This window comes from Sus scrofa, chromosome 10, assembly GCF_000003025.6.
Source record: "Sus scrofa isolate TJ Tabasco breed Duroc chromosome 10, Sscrofa11.1, whole genome shotgun sequence".
In the NCBI taxonomy this organism is placed as follows: domain Eukaryota; kingdom Metazoa; phylum Chordata; class Mammalia; order Artiodactyla; family Suidae; genus Sus; species Sus scrofa.
Window position 1 is genome coordinate 1,212,781 of NC_010452.4, and position 19,617 is coordinate 1,232,397.

Below are 19,617 nucleotides of genomic sequence, written 5' to 3' on the forward strand. Positions count from 1 at the left end.
TGGCTAGTGGTAGCAACCCGACTAGCATCCATGAGGATGCGGATTCAATCCTTGGCCTCTATCAGTGGGTTAAGGATCTGGCATTGCGTGAGCTGTGGTGTAGTTTGCAGACACAGCTCGAATCTGGCATGGCTGTGGTGTGGCTGGCAGCTACAGCTCCGATTTCACCCCTAGCCTGGGAACTTCATATTGCTGTGTGTGTGGCCCTAAAAAGACCAAAAAAAAAAAAAAAAAAAAAAGAATGCTGTGAAATTTTAATTGATGAAATAATTCTGAAACCCTTGGCATGAAACCACGTCCATAATAGATGCTTAATAAATACAAATCCTTTCCATTTTGACTGCCTTAATTTAAAAAGTCATTACATTTGCGTATTTGAGTGGGTGAATTCACAACCTTACATACGTAATGACTGAAAGAGTTAGTAACAACAGTTCTTTCCATTATAAAGGCAATACCTGTGTATCTATACGTGTATGTATCCACAAGCGTCCACATGTTTATCTGTCTAAGGACATGTATCCCTTAGAGGTTTAAGAATTGAGCTCGTGGCAGGGCTTAAGTCAAGTGTTACAGTTGCTATTTCACAGTCATTGACCGGAATCAACCTAACCCATTATGTGTGTCAGCAGGACTCACCATCACAAAGAGAATCCAACATCAGTCCTGGCGTAGCGGTTGCTCAGTGCGCTTGTAAAGGGCGATGTAACAAATGTCTCTGGTTTCCAAGGTACTAACGCAGACTGAAATAATAAGTGGTTCTGTTTTGGGAAACTAGGAATGTCTTTGGGAATCCTGGAGAAGGAAAAAAAAAAAAGATCTCTGTAAGCTGATCAAGCCCAAACAGTTGCCAAATAGAATAAACTCAAATAACAGCAGCCACAACCCTACCATCTTCCCTGTTTTGGTGATGACAGAACATCTATTTTGCTTTGCCCTGGTAAGCTTGTAGCCAAACGGGATTAATGATTAGTGATTAAGAGAAATCCTCAGAAACAAGAAAGACCTCCTGTTGAATGATAATGCATCAACTTGGATGGATGGCAGGTTGTGAGAGGAAAGGAAAAGGCACAGCTGCGTAGAGAAGGTGGCTTTCCTTGGTTTGATGCCAGTGTGGGTCCCGCTTACCCGCTGAGAAGGGTGCGCGGTGGCCCGGGAGCCAGCTCCCTGTCCCTGCGGGTAGGCAGGCTGCCAGGAAGGCCTGGCCGTGATAGAGACCAGCCTCCTTGTGGGACACGTGGGGTGCTGTGGGCCTCACCCCACGCGCAACCTGGGCAGAATACATTCAAATTCAAAATCAAGAGGCCTTTCATTTTCATTGCCTGTTTCTTTTCTTTTTTTGATTTTTGGTCCTAAAATGCAGGAAGAATTCTTAAGATTTAGGAGGGATAAACATCAAGAGTTTGAATTTTCTGTAACTTTAAATAAGTTACAGTTAGAGAGCATCTAATTTGATAATGCTTTACCTACGCGCCTGTAGTGCCTGCGGAGAAATACACGTGGGGTTTATTTTTGTATTATATCTAGCGTGAAAATGAAATGAAACCAGCTATTTTTAGCCCATGGAGGGCTCATAGTCAATGCAAAATCATCCCACCCCACTCACCCCTATCCCACCCCCCACCCCATCTCTTTTTGGAAAAATATGCGGTAACTACAGATCTGAAAGTTCCCGTTGTGGCTCAGCGGGTTATGAACCTGACTAGTATCCATGAGGATGTGGGTTCGATCCCTGGCCTTGCTCAGTGGAGTAAGGATCGGGTGTTGCTGTGAGCTGCAGTGTAGGCTGTAGAGTGAAAAAGAGAAGATTTTACTTAACGCAAAATAGTAGGTTGCAGACAAGCAGTAAGGAGGAAGGCCGAGGCCTGGCCTGTTGAAGCGCCGGAAGTGCTCTCTTGGTGGCCGAGAGCCTCCCAGCTCGGCTGGGTTGCACTTGCTCCGGGAACCACGATCCTTTTTCTGCGGCAAATGAAGAAAGCGCTGCTGTGGGAAGAGGTTTCTCTTCCTTTTCCCTGTGGGTGGATGTGGGGCGGGAGCATCTGGGAATCAGCCTTAGACACACTTGGACACTCACTTCCCCAAATGGGTATTTCCTCCGCTTCACACCGTGGTCGGGGAGGAGGGGGCCTACTTTCTGTGTCGGTTCTAGGGCTTGGGAAAGGGGTCTCGAAGCAAAAACTGTTGACAAATTGAAGACGGAAGAAGGAACTGCACATATGGTTCGGACCTTGTGTCAGACACTCTGCGACGACCACGGTGTCTTATGTAATTTTCAAAGGAGGACCCGGGCTCCGAGAGATTCAGGAATCTGCCTGAGGTTGTGCAGCCAGGAGAGACCGAACCATGGTTTGGGACCCGTGTCTGTCAGCTCGCAGAGCTGACACTCTTCTGCCTCACTGCGCTGGAAGCAGGGTGTAGAGAGAGCTGCAAAGCAAAGCCTTTACACACGAGCATCTCTCCTGGTTAAAGAAATTAAGCAAGGCGTTCCCGTTGTGGCGCAGTGGTTAACGAATCCAACTAGGAACCATGAGGTTGCGGGTTTGATCCTGGCCTCGCTCAGTGGGTTAAGGATCTGGCGTTGCCGTGGGCTGTGGTGTAGGTCGCAGACGCGGGCTCGGATCCCACATTGCTGTGGCTGTGGTGCAGGCCAGTGGCTACAGTTCCGATTCGACCCCTAGCCTGGGAACCTCCATATACTGTGGGAGCAGCCCAAGAAATGGCAAAAAGGCAAAAAATAAAATAAAAAAAATAAAAAATCAAGCGAGCAACCACTCAGATCTCCTTTATGTTGTTGTACCTCATACAATGGCTTTGCTTAGAAAGATCACGAGCAACGCCTTCCTGATAAGGCTGTTCTGTCTTTTGCTTCTTGGAGAGGGTACAGGGCGCCTGGGAAGATTTGGAAGGTTCTAGAATATTCACAGGTATAGCTTTGCTGCCTAGGGCCGTGAGGTGACTTCCAGTTTGAAAGAAAGCCTAGAGTGACTATATATATACATACGCATACAGATATGTCTATATATGTCACGTGATTGTATTACGTGTAAGTTATTTAGTCACCTTTGGATTTTAAACTGTCTTAATCAGAAACTCTGGTTCTAAGTCTAGGATCCCATTCTGAGCCATAATTAATTACTATAGATCCTGAGGGTATTTTAGAACAGCTCTCTGGGAGTTCCCCTTATAGCTTATTGGTTAATGAACCTGACTAGGATCCATGAAGATGCGGGTTCTATCCCCAGCCTTGCTCAGTGGGTTAGGGATGCAGCATTGCCATGAGCTATGGTATAGGTTGCAGACGTGGCTCGGATCTGGTGTTGCTGTGGCTGTGGTGTAGGCTGGCGGCTGTAGCTCCGATTCAACCCCTAGCCTGGGAACTTCCATATGCTTAGGGTGCAGCCCTAAAAAGCAAAAAAAAAAAAAAAAAAAAAAACGAAGAAGAAGAAGAGGAACAGCTCTCAAATTTCAGTGTTCCTCAGCATCACCTGTGGGGCTGGTAAAACCCAAACCCGTGGGGGTCACCTCTGCCTTTCTGGTTCGGGCTCTGCAGTGGCATCTGAGATTTTCATGGGCAACAAGCCCTCACGGGTGCTGACACTCTGGTCCAGGACTGCACTTGGAACAGGCCTGGCTGAGGAAGTGAGCAGGACAGTAGGAAACAGGGGCAGGTTCTGAACATTTTCTCCTCGGCATTCAGGCTGCGTCAGCTCTGGATATGAGCCTAGAATTCATTCTTTTTCTTTGATGATTTCTTGATTCAATTCAATTCAATTTAGGAAATCATTTTGTGCATTTTCTCTGTTGCAAACGTGGTACCATGCACTGGGGATGAAGTTTAATCTTAATGCCTTTAAAGAAATAGATGCTGACATCTCTTGCATTGCTCTGAACTGGAGCTTAAAACAGAGAAGCAGCTCGTCCTGGTGCCCTAGAGCGAGAAGGCAAAGAAGAGATCATCCGCTCCAACACCTTCCTGGATGGAGACGTGGTCCAGCAAAGTAACTCATCCAAGTTCCCATTAACTAATCGTGAAGACGGCTTGCATTCTAAACTCTGTATTTTTTGTACACAACGCAGAACCAGATGCTGCGCTGGAATTGGAATTAAAAAAAAAGTCCTTTCTGAGAAATAGTGCTGAGCTGTATCTTCTCCTTCCCTCCCTGCTTTTTACCAACGCTCATTACTGCCGCTGAATTATCACATTTGTTTCTTGCTATGCTGCTGGCCTCCGCCTCACCCGACACCCAGTAACTTACTTTTTTTTTCCCTCCCACGTTCATGTTAGATCCTCCTTGTGTCCTGAAGGTAACTGCAGCTTTTCTGCCCAGCTCTAAAGGGCTTCTGCCGTCTCCACCGTCACTCTTACTGTTTCCCAGCACGCACCGTGACTCCAGCGGCGTCTTCTCACCCCCCACATCAAACGCTGTGAATTCCTAACCCTGACTCACACGATTCCCCAGTTTAGAAGGTCCTTCCCACCCCTCCGTTATATAGGGAGTCAGAATGGGGCTGGCTTAGAGCGTGGGCTTTAATAAAAGACAGATCATGACAACATCCTAGCTACGGGCCTTGGACAGCTTCCTTAACTTTTTCACGCTTCCTTTGGCTTCTTCGTGTAGGAAACAGGGCCTAGTGGCCAGTTACTCAGAGGTCAGTGGTGGAGGTTAGAGGGGCAGAGATGATGCCCGCAAAGGACCTGACCTGGTCCTGGCAGGTGATGGACACAGTGAATGTCAGCAGTTATTACTTTTTTTTTTTTTTTTTTTTTTTTTTTTGTCTCTTTGCCTTTTCTAGGGCCGCTTCCCACGGCATGTGGAGGTTCCCAGGCTAGGGGTCTCATCGGAGCTGTAGTCGCCAGCCTACGCCACAGCCACAGCAATGCAGGATCTGAGCCATGTCTTTGACCTACACCACAGCTCACAGCAACGCCGGATCCTTAACCCACTGGGCCAGGGCGGGGATCGAACCTGCAACCTCATGGTTCCTAGTCGGGTTTGTTAACCACTGCACCATGACGGGAACTCCTCAGCAGTTATTACTTTATCCAGACATTATTGATCATTCATATATAGCTCACCTCGCCTAATGTGCTTTTTTCCAAATTCTTAATGTGATAACTTCACTGATAGCATTTCGCCCCTAATGATTATTTTCTTCTTTTTAAGAAAATATATTAAATGTTTTCCAGATTTTTTCTCTTGAGGGACCTGTGAATAATTTGATGAGCGGGTCCGGAATCCAAGCGCTCCCCCTGCGTCCCCTCCCACGCCCGGTCCACGCCACTGTCCTCTCGCAGTTCCTATAGGTACGGCTTCTCCACGGCTGACCCTGGCCCCCCCCAGTCCCCATCCCCCTTCCCGGTAAACAGATCATTTTATTTCTCTGGGCGCAGCGCTCCAGTGGCTTCTCACCTCACGGAGGGAAAGACAACTGTCCAATGGTTTCGCAAGACCCCTGCACCTGTGCCCTCCTGTCCTCTGGGCAGTTGGCTGCTGAAGCTCTCCTGTCCCGAGGAGAGCATCCCGCTCAGAGCGCAGTTTCTCAAACCCACTAGGCGGCTCCCTACGCAGAGCGCTGCTCCTGCTGTTCCCCAGCCCAAGGATGCTGTTCCTGCAAATGTTGACATGGCTTCTTCTGGCCTCTCAAGGCTTTGCTCACACACCACCTTTTCAGGGAAGCTCTCCTTGGCCACCTAACTTAAAGTAATGACGCCCTACTCATAATTTCTAGCTACTTCCCCAGCCTGATGCTTCTCCTTAGTATTTTTCAACATATAGCGTATTATATATTTTTATATATTCTCTTCATTGTCTGTCCCCATAGAATAGTTTACGGCTAGAACAGATATGGCAATCAATTACCATATAATATATGTTTATATAATAGTTAAGAAAAAATCTTACATTAATAAACACGACTAGAAATCTACAGATACTCACTGTGACTTTAGCATTTCTTTGTGTATAAATTTACACTGAGTTTTTTAACTTCTATATGTGTGTCCTCATCTGGCTGGTTTTCATTTCCCATATAAATATTGGGCGCTTAAATCTTTTATGCATGTTGATATTATTATTTTTTTTTTTTTGGTTTTCAAGTGTATGCAGGAATGTTATACATATTTGTGTTATTGGAATTTACTCAGTATATGGAATGTATGGAATGACCTCTGTTGGGTTGAGAGTGAAACAATACTTTAAAAAATTGTCATTTGTGTCTCTGTCTTGAAACTCGAGGCAGAAATCTCAACTAGGAATAATTATTAACATAGAGAATCAGTACTGTATTGCATCAAGATGTATCCTGATTTTTAAAGTCATTCAGAGAGGTAAATGTTTATGCCTAAGAATTTAGAGGCTGAAGCTGAGTTTTGTTTTAACTCCTGATTTTGTGTCCTTGCCATTTCTACATTTTTTCTTCCTCCTTGTACTCCTCCTCTGCTTTTTTCCCTTCATTTTTGTCATCTTCCTCTGCCTTTACCATCTCTCTGTCTTCCTCCTGTTCCATAGATTCCATATTTTATTTTACTTTTCAAAATGAAATGCATTCTCTCCCTAGGGGGAAAAAACCACAGTGGATTAAATGCCTCTAGAGGGCTGCGCTCAAACTGATGGATCTCTTCCATGGTATAGGGGGGGATAACTTTGGGTGGGTAGGGGAAGCTTTTTCCCTGGACAAAACCAAAACAAACAGCTGATGTATTTATCAATACAATTCCCAAACATATATATTCAGGCTGTCTTAAGTCTTTTGGGAGAGAGAGAAAAATGTAAAACACGATCTTAGCCTATAAGGAATTAATAACATGGATATAACTGACGTGTTCAACTTTATTATTTGGTATTAAAAAAATGAGATCAGAGTTCCCATTGTGGTGCAGTGGCAACGAATCCACCTAGGAACTAGGAACCATGAGGTTGCAAGTTCGATTCCTGGCCTTGCTCAGTGGGTTAAGGATCTAGCGTTGTTGTGAGCTGTGGTGTAGGTCTCAGATGCGGCCTAGATCCTGTGTTGCTGTGTCTGTGTAGGCGCAGAGCTGTAGCTTCAGTTCAACCCCTAGCCTGGGAACTTCCATATGCTTCATGCGATGCCCTAAAAAGACAAAAGAATGAAAAAATAAAACAGTAAAGTAAGGAGATCCATTAAACTTTCACTCAAATGGCGGTTCCCTGTTTGATCTAAGCATCGATTTTCATGGACCTCATCAGGCTGCACTGATCCCCACGGGAGGGTGGTTGTCTAAGCACAGTCTCGCCCTGCCTGCCTGGCCTTCGGGGTCCTGCTAGTGCTGAGGTGCTTTCCTGGTGCTCAAGCGAGGCTTCTTAAGGACAGAAGGAGCAACTCCTCCGACCCCGTGCTGATCTGACTCCTCCCCTCTCCTCCATGGCCCTAGAACAGTGACTTTTAAAAGTTTTATAACTAGCAGGGCCTGTGTCCCTCATGCTCCTTTGAGCTTCTGTCTACAGGTAGACTGAGTGTTGATTCAGGGACAGATATGGGCGAGTCTTATTCTAAATTGAGCAGGAACGTCTCAAAGGATTGGAAGGGAGTCAGGTCCCTATATCCCTGTGGACAAGCAGCTGTGAGTTTCCAGTTGGTAGGAGAAGCAAATGCATGTGTGACGAGGTTTCGGGGTTGCCAAGGAACGGATATGCTGCCATCTGCCTCTGTCCACTGTTTCCTTAAGTTCCGTTTTTCACATCAGGGCCCCAGCCTTCAGGCTTCGCCTTGTTAGACTGCACAGTTTTAATGGAAATACTAGCATGCTCACATCTCACCCCATCACAGGAGGTTATGGCAACTCAACAGAAGTTTCTACCTTGCCCCAAATCGCTCATGGATGTGTAACCACACGGACAAGTTTTGGAATCTAAGGAAGGGACGTGGATTGTCTTTTTCACCCTTCACCTCCAGTCACTCATCCCTTTTCGCCTTTCTCTTTCTGAAAAATGTGGTGTCGCTCTGCAGTCACTCTTGTGCTTCCTCCAGAGCAGCCTTGAAATTGGCCCTCTTACCTCAGAGCCGAAGAGTCAATGAGCTGTGACGACAACAGCCCTGAGCAAAACGGGTTACTTGTAGGTACAGAACAAGGAGTTCCTTTTGATGGTAAAACTCAATGTCCAGCAAGATCTGCTCTAACAGACCTCACTTGGGAGTTAAGGAAGGACGGTCCAAGAGGGGTGTGTGTGCGTGCGTGCGTATGCCTGCGTGCGTGTTTGTGTGTGCGTGCGTATGTATGTGTGCATGTGTGCGTGCGTATGCCTGCGTGCGTGTTTGGTGTGAGGGGGGGAATGAGTCCGGTCCGAAAGGACAGGACTTAGGAAATGGAGGAGCTTCACCTGCGCAGCTCCAGGAAGGCTGCCCGTGACCTTTACCTTGTTCAAAGAGACCCTCTGGGACAGAACTGGTCCTGGAGCTTGGGGCTCAGGGTTTCAACTCTGGTCCGAAAAAGAATGCAGACCCGGGTTTGGATAGTCCAGCTGGTGCCAAGTCCATCATGAACGTATTTCGTGACAAATATTCAGTGACTTGTTTTTGAAAATTCATATTTGAAATAGATTGAAATAAATGTATGCATGCTGACAGAATTGAAATGTGACATAATATGTGATTTTTCATATGCTGTTTTTCAAGGTATAACTTACGTAGAATGAAATGCATAGCCCTTGGCCATTCAGTTCTCAGAGTTTTGACAAAGGTACACAGCCAGGTAACACAACCCAAAACAAGATATGGCACGGTTTTTTCATCACTCCAGAAAGATGTCTCCTGTCTATTTCCAGCCACGTCACATCCACACCTCCCGATCCTATGCAACCTTTTTCTCATTTCTATCATCACAGGTTGGTTTTATCTGTTCTTGGACTTCATATATGTGAAGTGGCAGAGTATGCATGATTTTGTGTCTGGCTTTTTTCACTCAATACAATTTGCGCGTATTTGAACGTAGAAGTATTTTGTTCCTCTTCATGACTGAGCAGTTTTCCATTGCATGGCTGTGTTAGTCACAGACATAAGTAAGTAGACGGAGCTACTTACTTATGTCTTAGTTATGTCTTACTTATGTCTCAGTGTTCTCCAGAGAAGAGAATCGGTGTATAGTTAAAGAGCTTTATTTCTTATTTTTTTATTGCTATTTTATTTTTTCTTTTTAGGGCCACACCCACAGCATATGGAGGTTCTCAGGCTAAGGGTCGAATAGGAGCTACAGCTGCCGGCCTATGCCAGAGCCACAGCAATGCAGGATCTGAGCCACGTCTTTGACCTACACCACTGCTCACAGCAACACCGGATCCTTAACCCACTGAGTGAGGCCAGGGATCGAACTGGCAACCTCATGGTTCCTAGTCGAGTTCATTTCCACTGTGCCACAATGGGAACTCCCTAAAAAGCTTTATTTTAAAGAAGTGGTTCATGTGACTGTGGGGAGTAGGTTATCACCCAGAATTTCTTTAAATGCCCCATAAATTTGTGTTGTATAGAATATATATGGGCCAAACATTGTAGAGATTATATTATATATACCTCATGGTTCCTAGTTGGATTCATTTCTGCTGTGCCATGACAAGAACTCCTGTGTCCAGTTTTCTGGTTAGCCATTTAATAAACTTTTTATTTCTGATACTGCATTTTATATTTCTAACATTTACATCTGTCTCTTTTTTAATAGTTTCCATTTTTGCTGCAATTCTTCTGTTTTCCTGTGTTGAATACCATCTCCACTAGAGTCTTTATAATATTTATTGTAATCTTTTAAAGTCCCTGTGATAGGAGTTCCATTGTGGCTCAGCAGAGACAAATCTGACTGCTATCTATGCAGCTGTGGGTTCAATCCCTGACCTTGCTCGGTGAGTTAACGGCATTGCCGTGAGCTGTGGTGTAGGACACAGATGTGTGTCGGATCCCACATTGCTGTGGCTGTGGCATAGTCTGGTGGCTACATCTCCTATTCGACCCCTAGCCTAGGAACCTCTATGTGCTGTGGATGTGGCCCTAAAAAAAGACAAAAAGAAAGAAAAAGTTCCCTGTCATAATTCCAACCTGTCATCTCTGGGCTTGTTTCTATTGACTATTTATTCTTTTGAGCAGCTCACTTCTCACTTTGGATGTCTCAGATTTCTTGATTTTATGATGGGGATTGTGAATAAAAGAATAGTCCAGAATAAAGTAGTATTACTAACTGCCCCCATGCTCCCAAATCAAGCTTCTTTTTCTCTTTTAAGCCTCTAGCATGGGTGCCTCAGTCCGCCCAGTCTGATGACTTTCCGCTGTCTCTGCTCTGCTACAGCTTTAGTAAGATTTGGATCATCACAGGTCTCACACGTTTTGAAGGTTTGGATCAGGACTTTCCCTTCGGTAGGACTTGGATCTGAGCTCTGTCAAGATCTCAAGGTTCTTGTTAGGCTTTACAGCCAGGTTCTTTGGGGTGCCCTGGCTGCTGGCTTTTTCAATGGCTCTGAACACGCTTTGTTACCATTCTCACTCTCAGTCTCCTCTCTCTTCCTCTCTCTGCCTCACCGCCAACCTCGAGTGGCCATCGCCTGCCTCCATTGAGAGCCTCAGGTGACTCTGGATTTGTCTTGCCCTGTCCCCAGTGTTCAGGGGACAGCTTCTCTGAGGGAGACTGCATGCTGGTCCTGTCCCAGCGCTCAGTCCATATTCGGGAAGGGCAGGGAGCAGATGGTGGGTGGGAGGAGACAGGCTCTGAGGTCAGGGCTCCTGGGGGTTCTGGCTCATCAGCAAGCCCTAATGTGGTCCTGGAGAGGTCATTAAGAGTTTGTGTTGTGGAGTTCCTATCGTGGCACAGCAGAAACGAATCCGACTAGGAACCATGAGGTTGTGGGCTCGATCCCTGGCCTTCCTCAGTGGGTTCAGAATCTGGCGTTGCCATCAGCTGTGGTGTAGGTCACAGATGCAGCTTGGATCTGGCATTGCTGTGGCTGTGCGGTAGGCTGGTGGTTACAGCTCTGATTAGACCCCTAGCCTGGGAACCTCCATATGCTGTGGGTGCGGCCCTAAAAAGGACAAAAGACCAAAAGAAAAAAAAAAAAAAAAGGAGAAAAGAGTTTGGGTCATTTCCCCTTACTCTCTCTGTGGTAGTTTCCCATTCTTTCGACACCTCCCTGCTGGAGGAAAGCAGTTTGGCTCCCTTCTCTCCTGGGAAGGCTCACCTCTCTTTGGACTTTGTTCCTGTAGGTTTCTTTTCATCCTCAACTCTCTGATTAGTCTTAACTTTTTTTTTTTTTTTTTTTTTTTTTTTTTTTTTTTTGTGGCTAACGTAATCTCATCAGGGCTGGTCTCCTGTGTCTTTTTACATGTGTCCTTACAGCACAAGGCCCAGTTCAATGTAATGTCCATTACAACCTAATTTGATAGATGCTCTTATCTTGAGTGGAATGAAGGTCAAGCATGTTTTAAACAAATCCGCAAAAGATGAAGGTTCATTTCACAAAGTTCTTTAAGGTCAAGGGACATTTCTTTGAAAAATTCAGAGCCTAGCACAGAATTAAAAATTTGTTTTGATAGAGTCAGAGAATAAAGACAATAGGAACAGATTACAAAAACTTGTAAAAGCAACGGGGGTGTTTTTTTCTTAAGAATTAATCTCATTTAAATAAAGAGCTATATTAAAACATATATAATATGTATATGTAGACACTTAAATATACATATACATTAAATTCTTTAAACAGACATATTTATCCTTTATCTCCTTTAACCTTAATACATACTCATTATAAAAAATCAACATGTATAGAAATAAGTAAAATAGGAAGTTAGTATTTCTTTAATTTTACTCGTTAAAGGTGATCCCTGTGAACTTTTTGGATGCGTAGTTCCATATGTTTAAATGTCTATATACAGAACTATTTAGATTTTTAAAAATGAAAGAGAAATCACATTAGGGATTATGCAACCTTATGTATTTTACTAGACACATATGGACACATACCATTCTATCATGCATTTTCCTAATCAAATATTTTTTCCAGAAGTCATCCCTAAGTATGGTCTGTTAAGCAAAATTAAAAATAAAATTTGAATATGAATTATTTTTAAAATAATTATGGAATTTTACCCTGCATACTTTTTCATATATTGATGGGAAGGACAGATTTGTGAGGGAGTGTATCATGTTAATTAAACTCAGACAGCTTGGGATGTTTCTATTCAACTGAAAGAAAAGCCATACTGTTTCTGATGTTACAAGAGCTGTATGTTACAAACATGGATAGTTTACAGTCAAGCGTGAAACAGAGATTTGTGTAAAGCGCTGATTTTCTGGGGCCCTAGAGATGAAAGAATGTAGACGTCGACAAAACAAAGTTAGGAGTGTCTGAAAATATCTGTCCGTTTATACACGTATTTATAAACATGAGTTACATGTATCAACATAGCATTGGGAATTTTTTAAATCATGAATGTGACAACATGACTTCAAGATTCCTGCAGGAAAGTGTGATATCCAGTGTTGCCTCCTAGGGTTGGTGACTTTGAAATATCCTGATGAGAACCTCCTCTAGGAGGAAAAGGACCAGATGAGTCTTGGCTATTCTGGTGCTGAGTGTCAGTGATGGAGTGGGTGCGGAGAGACAGAGACAGGAAGTAGAGACTGAGAGACAGAGACCACATTATGTGTATGAACCAATCAACCCATTTCCAGAATTTGTCACTGCAGACAAAACAACATTTCTAGAGGCCACAGTTTTCCCATTAGAAGTAACTCATTATTTACTCAATTCAAGCAAAGAAACACATGATCAGAGACATTTTCTAGCTGTCTATTTAAAATCAGATCTTAAAAATAAAATAATTGACATATGATCAGTAGAAAACAGTTAATAAAAATTTAGCTAAAAGTAATGGCCTAAAGAAAATAGAATACGACAATTAAGCAGAAATGGTGGAGGTCTAAAATTATGTTGCAATGTCAATGATTTTGGCGCACAATGGGTAATTTTGCAACATTTTAAGTATTTTATTGCAGTTTATCCATCTTTTGAATTTTTTATTTAATATTTTTGTTTTATAATTGTGGTTAATTTTTGACTATATTTTTATGCTCTTTGAAATGCTGAAAGTTGAAAAAATCTGTCTGAAACTGGCAGGTTAAATTCTGAACAATCTATTAATAGTCTCTTCTCTAGATTAAAGCAATAATTTTCAAAACTATCAACAGAGTTTAAATGTACAAGATCTATTTCAGGCCTTTCCAGCCATTGCTATTGATGCTCAGACGGTTCTGAAAATTAGCCAGTGGCACCTGCTCTGTTTCCTCTGTCTCTTGGCCATGACCGCTGTAATTTTTGACAGCTTTTGCTTTTCAGCACAAGGGGCCATAGATCTCCTCAGCATATTTTCCACCCAGACCTGGAATCCATCAGATGCCATTTTCTCAAGGAGGAAAATAAAGTTCTGAGACCAGACTCAAAATCCCCGAGGGGGTCACCGCTACTGACTTGTCACTGCTCCTGGGACTCCTCAGCGGACAGGTATTTATATAATGTGTATTTTTACAAAAAGATAAATAGATGCAGGTGTCTTTGTCAGTTCAGGCTGCTGTAACAAATAGCACAGATGGCACGGCCCAAACAACATTTATTTTTCATAATTCTAAAGGCTGGGGAGTCCAGGTCAAGATGCCAGGGCATTTAGTGTCTGGTGCGAGGGCCGTCTCCTGGCTCATAGGCCGTCACCATCCCGCTGTATCCGCACGTGAGGGGAACGATTTCTCCAGCCTCTTGTATAAAGGCCCCTCTTATAACCTAATTACGGCCCCAAAGCTCCCTCTTCCCACACATCACACTGGGAATTAGGGCTTCCACATGAGAATTTTGAGGGGAAGGAAACATTCAGTCCATAACAATCAGAATGTGTATTTTCTTAAGAAAAAAATGTTTGGATCCAGAATGATATTTCTCTTTCAAATAAATGTGTGATGACCGTGTGTGCATCTGTTTAGTTTTTTTTTAATTTTTTTTCCATTTTTTTATTACTCAAATGAATTTATCACATCTGTAGTTGTATAATGATCATAATAATCTGATTTCACAGGACATCTATTTAGTTTTATACTTTTCTTCTCATATTTTCTTACACTGAAAATCTTGCGAACATAACGTGCATTTCATTACTTCTTTAATTTGTCACAGTGATTTCACAATAACAATACCAGCGTCATTAAAAATAAAGCTACTGAAGACAGCCTGTGATTTATTTGTGGTAGTTTTATCCTGAGGTTATATCTCACTAGTGGTGGACAGTCAAACATATTTTGCATTTTAAAGTCACTTGAAATAATTCTCTGTATGTTTATGTCAACAATTTGTTATGGAGTTAGATTCTTTTCATCACGTTTAGGAATTTCTTCGTCTTCATTGATGAAATAGTTGTATTTTCTGTTTACAGAAGGTTTTTACAGGATTCTCAAATATACATAGAGAGACGTCCAGTTCATATTTCTGTTTCTTGCCCCATAGTAGCCATTTTTAAATAGCTTTTGGTTTATCTTACTTCAAAACATGAGTACGTTTATATTTTTATTCCCTATTTGAAAGCATTTTTTTAAAACTTGAAAATTAGAAGCCCTTTCACCCACGGTCCTGTCGTCGCATAATCTGATCCCGTAGTTAGACAGCTTTATCAGAAGTTTGCCTCATTTTGTAGCTATAGACACTCGGAGAGTAGGGCTTCTAATTAGAAAAAGCAGGTCTTATGAATCGTCAAGGAAACATATTGGAAAATTATTATAAAAATAGAATATGAACTCATCCATACCGTGCTTTTCAGTTTATACAGCAGTTTCCCTATGAATTTATTAACTTGATTTTTCGCTATCGTCTTATGATGTTACCTCCATTTTATAAATCAGAAACTGAGGCCTAGGAACAGAAATGCTGCGTCCAAGGCCTTGGCCGTCACTGTTCAGGGAATTACTGACCAAGGCAGGAGAAGAATTCAGGCCCTCTGCCTCCCATGCTCTACTACAGTGCACGGCCTGGCAGGTGACAAGCAAATACGTATGGAACTCGTGTGTCTTAAGCCATGTCTTCTGTAATTGCCATAAGCTACTCTGTATGTTTTAGCAGGGGGAAACCCTCTATTCCCTTTGTGAAGCTTCAGAGTACAAAATAATATTAAGTCAAGTCTGAGCATTTCTGTCTCTTTTGAGGTCTGTGTGATGTTGCACTTGTACTGCTTCCTGGGTTTGCAAGATCATGGAATGTACTCTTTTGCCCCCCTCCCCACTCCAGACTAAACCTGAAAAGGTGTCAGAACGTAAGACTTGTTATTTTTGCTAAAAGTGTGTGTGAATGCCGTTCCCCGCAGCCTCAGTCAGCAGGGATTTTCCTGACCCGAGCCATGTTTGAGGATTATACCTGGTTTCGATGGACCTCTGGGATGTGTCAGAAGCCCCATGTTGAAGATCAGTTGTGTTGTTATTTGATTCAGTCAATTCTTTGCTTATTTCATAATCAGGCTCTAATGGAAAAAATAAAAATGCGCGTGGTGTTTTCCTCATAGAAAAATTCACCCATATTTAGGTAACAGACCAACAGGAGAAGCTGCAGCTGGCAGTGCTTCTGTGTGTTCCTAGCAACGGGAAACCATGACAGAGCAGGGCCCCAACCGAGAGCCGTCTGCATTTGCTCATCTGGGATGAGGTAAGTTGACGCCGGAGGTTAATGAGTGTACGATATAAAGAAGAAGAATTTAGCCCTGGAAAATATATTCTACACGAAAACAGAAGTACGTGTAGCTACCAACAGAGCATAACATGTGGAGCTGTACAGCCTTGAGTTTCCAGGAAAGTGATGTGCAAAATAATAAAGAATGAATACTGTAGTAACTTGAGAGAGCAGGATATGCTTTATCGTCTCAATTTTTTTTGTTTTATTATGATTATTTCAGGTCATCTCATTGAAGAATAGAGGGAATGCTGTTGTTGGAAAAAAGAGGAAGCACTTTTTCAATTGGCTCATTTTATCCATTCTTAATTGATGAAAAATTTCCTTTGAGAATTTAAGTTTTTTAAAATAAAAGTTTTTTAAAAATGCAGTTACTTATAGAGGCAGAAAAAAAGTTCGGGGGTGGGTGGGGTCTGTATGACCCTCTGGGGGCTAAACTGAAAACACGGAGTGTTTTTGTTTTTTTTTTTTTTTTTTGGATGCGACCTTAACTATGGTAGGGGGATGGATCTCACAGGATGGATTTTTTTCCTAAGGAAATGTTCATCTCTCGTGTTCATCAGGGACCACAGCATGGCTGTTTATTAAGTGCTCTGGATCCTGGTCATTTCTGGGAAATACAGTGCAAACAGAGAGAACTCAAGGGCCATGGTTGCTGCCGTCAGTGGCTGGCGCTGTAGTGGGATGATGAGGTTCACAGATGAGCATTAGTACAAGGGGGCTGTAAAGTCATTCGTCGTGATGAAGCACTGGGCGGATTTTGGACAACTCTAGAAATTTTGGAGAAAGGTGTGTACCTCTGGAGGAGTGTAGTGTGGAAAGTTGTGTGCTAAGTGGTAATGTGTGAGTTGAGCCGTGAACAAAAGAAACCCTTGGGTAGCAGGAGAGAGAGAACGGTCCATGCAGGTGGGCTGTGCTAGCAGAGGCAGGAGAAGGAGACCCCCTGATTGATTCAGCAGGTGAGGAGCAGCAGCGTTTGCATGTAGGGCGCCAGGAGGGCAAGTTCCACGGGAGAAACGGATATCATTGCTGATGCACCAAGAAAGATGCATTTCACCTGCGTAGTATTTGTGCTCAGAATGTTTAAACTGAGTCTTATCATCTGGACAGTCCAAATTGTAGCACATTCTGGAAAACCACTGGCCTGGACTTTTGAAAAATGTCAACATCATGAGTGAGAAACAAGGCTGGGTCCCAGAGTAAAGGAGATTGGAGAGACATGACCAATAATTGTAATGTGTGACCTGTGTGATCTGAGGCCCTTGGGAGGAAGAGTAAATTAGAAAAACAAAGGACAGTGTTGGTATAATTGGGGAAATTTGGAAGTGGTTGGTGTATTAGATAAGGACATTGCATTAATGTTATACTTCCTGAGTAAGATAATTGTATTATATAGGAGAATGCCTTTGTTCTTAGGAGATTGGCATATAGGAATGAGGTGTTACACTATCTCCAAGTAATTCTCAAATGGTCCAACACCCCCCCTCCCCACACACACAGGCACACACGCGCGTGCATGCACACACACAGAGAGAGAGACAAGTCCAGCAAAAGATTAATACTGAGGAAACCAGACAAAGGGCATGTAGGTGTTTCTCTTCCTACTTGTGCAACATTTCTGTAGATTTTAAAATTTCAAAATAAAAAGAAGGAAAATAAATTTTCTGGAAACATTTGTAGCATAATTTTTCTTTGTAACTTTTACCTGGTACCCATTGTACATCGGTTAGTGAACGACCTCATGGCTGTGCCCCTAGGTTTAGGGTGATTACTTCGGTGGAGATACTTGCTTAAGGATTAGCATTAACACACTTCTAATGTGTGATTGCATTGCAGTCCTGAAAATGACTGAATAACCACGTGCCATTTTTTTTCTTGAGCATGGCCTCGTATAACATAGTCTTTTAAAATGGTCCCAATGTTTACCGCCATTATCAAACATCTTTTCGTAAGCATCTCATTTTTTAAAAAGTGTTCATGAAATAGTATGATTGATTCATTATGAAATCAATAATTCAATGCATATTTATTATACAGATGTTGTATGCCTATACCTTGGCCAAGTGAACTTCTTGCCTTCAGGGAACATACACAAATCCCAATCTCTGCCTGGCCATTTGACCCCGGGAAGTGTCAGGCAGTGGCCGGTGATGGCTTTCCTCTCCCTCAGTAGTGATGTGAAGGTGGTGTGATTCTCTGAGACGTGAGATTTGGAGACATGACAGTTGGATGAATTGCCTCGAGGTCAAAGGTTTGGGCTGTTCTCCAGAAATTACGGCCTCCCGAAACTGCCAGGTATGGATGACTCTCCTTATTTAGAGTTGTGCTAAGCACCTTCCTCTTGCATCATTCAATCCAAAGAGCTTGGGCCATAGCAGTTCTTGGATAAGCTGGTCGCTTGCTGGCATCTGGAAGAAGTCGTTCCTAATGGGCTTTCCATCTGCTGAGGTGATTCATAACACCGTCCCCAACGGCCGTGGCTGTGTTTTCTAGAGGAGTCTGTGGGTGTGCGCTGACTCATGCACCCTCTCCCGCCCTGTGCCCTTGTAAACTTTTGGATGATGGTCCTTCTGGCTGCTGTAAGGTGGTACCTTATCGTGGTTTTGATTTGCATTTCTCTAATAATTAGCAATGTTGAGCACTTTTTCATGTGCCTTTTGGCTGTCTGTCTTCGTTGGTGAAGTATCTGTTTACATCTTCTGCCTATCTTTTGATTTTTTTTTTTTTTTTGATATTGACCTGCATGAGTTGTTTGGATACTACGGCGATTAAGGAACCACTTACCAGTCACTTCATTTGCAAACACTTTCTCCCATTCTCTGGGTTGTCTTTCCATTTTGTTTATGGTTTCCTTTGCTGTGCAAAATCTTTTCAGTTTAATTAGCTCCCATTTATTTATTTTGTTTTTATTTTTATTACTCTCAGAGGTGGATTAAAAGGTGGATTAAAAAAGATACTGCTGCAGTTTATGTCCAAGTGTGTTCTGCCTTTGTTTTCCTCTAAAAGTTTTATAGTATCCAGTCATATATGTAGGTCTTTAATCCATTTTGAGTTTATTTTTCTGTGTGGCATTAGAGAGTATTCTAATTTCATTCTTTATAAAGTAATTTCTGAATGAGGATACTGGGAACTTCAGGTTGAGTCTGTAAAACTGATTATTCCCAACTCACTTTCCATAATTATTGGAAATGTATCATGAATGTCTCATATGCATATATTTTAAAAGAAATGCTAAAAATCAACTAAGTCTCCATCCATTGTTTTAAAAAACACAAACTATGAACTTGAATAAAAAGTATACAGGAGTACATGGAGAAAATGATAGCAGCAGTCATTTGGCAGAAATAAATGAAGACTTGAATAGATAACTTACGCTATGTTCCTGGTTGAGAACACTCAATATTATAAAGATGTCATTTTTTCCCCCAAAATTAATTTATAGGTTTGAGTTAGTTTTATTATGATTTTTTTCCCCAGGACAGGGGCAGGGACGAGCAATGTCTTAGACTCCAATGAAGTGATTCTGGAATTCGTGTGGATGAACTCAGAGAGGGTTCATACGTTTCTCGGGAGAGTGGGATGAGAAAAAACCGTCACTCAATGTATTCCTTGACTCCAAGACTTACAACAACATTAAATCGTATACTGTAAAATGGAGTTAAGTCTCCATTTCACTGCTAGATATTAGAGAAAGAACAGCAAATTAATTCCAAAGACATGAAAGGAAGAGAATGATACAGTAGCATAAAAGATGAATGCAACAGAGGAAGCTCACAATAAAAGGAATTAATAAAGTCAGACTTGCTAAATGCAAAGGATGAGTAAAACCGCTGAACCCTTAGCAAATATTGTCTGCGGTGGGGAAAGACTGGAAGCCTCCACTGACGTCAGGAACAAGCTAGGATGCTGCTGCCACAACTTTATTTCC

The 19,617-nt window shown here is 42.6% G+C and overlaps 1 long non-coding RNA gene across 2 annotated transcripts in view; it reads left to right on the forward strand.

Annotated features, from left to right (window-relative positions):
- Nucleotides 1–19,617, forward strand: part of LOC102166310 — a 381,125-nt gene that overhangs the window by 40,548 nt on the left and 320,960 nt on the right. The window contains exons 3-5 of one of the 2 annotated variants that reach the window (XR_002336117.1): nt 13,329–13,493; nt 15,546–15,665; nt 17,727–17,984. This is a non-coding gene — a long non-coding RNA (uncharacterized LOC102166310). Of the gene's footprint in view, nt 1–11,279; nt 13,494–15,545; nt 15,666–17,726; nt 17,985–19,617 lie in introns of those variants that run through there. The other variant, XR_002336116.1, reaches the window with a different exon arrangement.